This window comes from Talpa europaea, assembly GCF_964194135.1.
Source record: "Talpa europaea genome assembly, chromosome: 11".
NCBI lineage: Eukaryota > Metazoa > Chordata > Mammalia > Eulipotyphla > Talpidae > Talpa > Talpa europaea.
Window position 1 is genome coordinate 19,278,877 of NC_140078.1, and position 3,015 is coordinate 19,281,891.

Consider the following 3,015-nt stretch of genomic DNA (forward strand, 5'->3'; position numbering starts at 1 on the left):
GTGCAAAGGACTTTTGTGGAAAGAGCACGCACTCGGAATCAAGTATCATGCAAATCACTCTCCTCCAATCTTTAGTGGTGTGTGTCTGGGCGCGTTGCTCTGCTTTCCCACCTGGGCTACCCACCTGTAAAACAGGGATGACAACCTCTACCTTGAAGCATATCCCGGCTGAGAGGGACAGGTGCGGGCCAAAGCTTCCTTTCCCTCTGGGACATGCTCATCCCTCTTCTCCCGTGACTGTGCAGGTGTCAGGTCAAGATGTTTCAGCTTTGGAAACTTGCTGTCTTGTGCAGCCTGCTCACTGGGACCTCAGCTACTCTTCTTGAGACTCTTGAAAAAGACTTGAAAGATGCTGTGCAATCGGTGAAACCTGTTCTTGATGATGGACTTCAGACCGTTGGGAATATACTTGGGTGTAAGTGAGGAAGGCTGGTGGTGGGGGGTGCCTAGGAGGGGTCTCCTGGACGCTGGGCCTGTGCTCCAGGCATTGTCACCATGGCCTACTCTTCATTGCAGTTATGGCTGGTTTTCATTCCTGAGTCATTGGCTTGTTATTTTTCTAGAAATAAGAAATATTTAATAAGCAAATATCCTTTTACAGGTTATATTACGGTTTATGTTCCCAACATAGGCGTAGGGTAAATTGCTAAAAGTGAGATTTCAAAAGCATGCCCATTTTTAAATTAGAGACCAAAAATCTCCTGTGTTAATATTTTCTCCGGGAGTCGACAAGTGACTTTTTGACAGCACTGGTAAGAGCAACTTCAATGTTCTGCCCGCCTTATAGATGAAAGATAGTAACTTCTTTAACTTTGTGTTGCTCGGATGATAAAAGAATTCACTCATTTTTTCAAATTTTATTAGCCATTTATGTATTTTAACTGAAATATTTTGTTACATTCTTCTGTTGGTCAATTTTCTTATTGATTTCTATCAGCTCATTGAATATTAGGGAAATTCAGGCTATCTTGCCTGTGAAGTTTTGAAGCTACCTATCTTTATACTTACTCATATCTTCTTTTAATTCTGATTTTTTAAAAGATTCACTTATGTAGGCATACAAGAGCTGGGGCACAAGCCAGAGGCACGGGGGTGTGAGAGGATTCACCAGAGACAGAGTGGGAAACAGAACAGGCAGATTGACTTGCAAAGTACACTGCTGAGGGGAGCAGCGGGCAGGTCAGCAGAGGTCTGCTGCGCCATGTGGGTTGCTCCCTGGCTGGCTGGAAATAAAACTCATGCTGCAGAGGCTGCAGACAGCTTCATAGGTTGTATCTTAACCCTTGCGCCACCAGGGAGGCCCTATCTGATTTCTTAAAATAGGTTGATTTTTCTCTTCATATTTTGGAAACATTACAGCACACTGACACATATTCTTGAGAAAAACAAGTAACTTCTGTAAATGTCTGCTATCCAAACACCTGTTAGGATTTAGGCAATCTTCAAAGACACAGAAGGGATCTACTCTTTAATTTCACTGCTGTGTACTCTGAGCTTAGACACAGAAGTGTTTGGATCAAAGTCACCTAAGATGAGCTGTAGTCTTAAGCTGAAGTTGTCCTTCTATATTTGCATTATTGTAATGAGGTAGATACTGGCCTTTGCATAGCCAAGTTGTAGTAGTAAGATGACATGGCTTTTGTTGTACTCTTTTTGTTTTTCCTTGAGTTAGCAATTGCTTTATTGTTTCTCACTTGAATTACTTTCTCTAGGTATATCCTTAATTCTTTCCATCTGTGTCTTTCTACACCTGCCCAGTCATTTATTCAAATTTCTCTTTTCTCTGGAGAACTCCCATTAGACACTGTATGAACAGATGAATGATTGCACTAGAACCTGTTGCAGGGTTGTCACTTTCGTGAGTTGGAGCCATGCTTTTTTCCTTGACCCTAGATTTTCCGTTTTTCAGCTCATTCTCTCATTTTGTTGGACCTAGTTTTTAAGCATGTGAACATGTCCTTTTGTACAATAGTCCCCTAAGTCACTACTAGAAGCTGGTGTTCAATCAGCACCAATGGCCTAATCAATTGATTGCTTGCCCTGTTGATGAATAATGAGTGTACATTAGCATGAAGACAGCATGGAATCAGCAAGGCTTCCCTAGCTGTGTGACCTTAGACACATTTCTTTTTTTGTTTGTTTGTTTGGTTTACAAGAAGGCAATTTATTTTAACAGAAAATAACTTGAAGAGTCCTGTTCACAGACGGCGACCACAGCGACCCCCCCTTCCTGTGGGTGCTATCAGAGTGGATGGGGGTGACATCCTCAATCCGCCCAATTTTCATTCCTGAGCGGGCAAGGGCTCTGAGGGCTGACTGTGCCCCAGGTCCAGGAGTCTTGGTCCGATTTCCTCCTGTAGCCCGGAGTTTGATGTGGAGGGCAGTGATGCCCAGTTCCTTGCACCTCTGTGCCACATCCTGGGCAGCCAACATAGCAGCATATGGCGAGGATTCATCTCGGTCAGCCTTCACCTTCATCCCACCAGTTACACGGCAGATGGTTTCCTTGCCAGAGAGATCAGTGACATGGACGAAAGTATCATTGAAGGATGCAAAGATGTGGCAGACACCAAATACGTTTTCTCCTTCAGCCACCTGAGGTCCAAGGCTGATGACCTGTTCTTCCTTCTTTTCCTTCCCCTTGCGAGGTGCCATTTCTGCAAGTCTTCTCCAGACTCCGCCACCGGAAAGCACCTTAGGCACATTTCTTAATTCTCTGATCCTTTATTTCCTAAACTGAAAATAAGGATACTAACAATACCTGTCTCACAGAGTTATGAAAAGTATAAGAAATGATATCAGCAAAGAGGGTGATCTAGTGTCAGAAACGTGGTGGCTGCTCCAAAGTGGGACAGAGCCCTCAATGCCCATTGTTTTTGTCAGCTGCCAAAGAGACAATCACAACTGACCTGAAGAACATTGAGGATTCCCAAATTTTGCAACAGGCCAAGCAGAAGATCGAGTAAGTTGGGGACTTGGTGGACAATGGAGTTTTCAAATTGCTTACACTTGAAG

General features: G+C 43.7%; 1 pseudogene across 1 annotated transcript; it reads right to left on the reverse strand.

Annotated features, from left to right (window-relative positions):
• Nucleotides 1–2,198: 2,198 nt before the first annotated feature.
• On the reverse strand, nucleotides 2,199–2,655 carry LOC311180416 (small ribosomal subunit protein uS11-like; annotated as a pseudogene). The gene has a single exon. The product of its transcript is annotated as a small ribosomal subunit protein uS11-like (transcript).
• Between the last annotated feature and the right edge of the window lie 360 nt (nucleotides 2,656–3,015).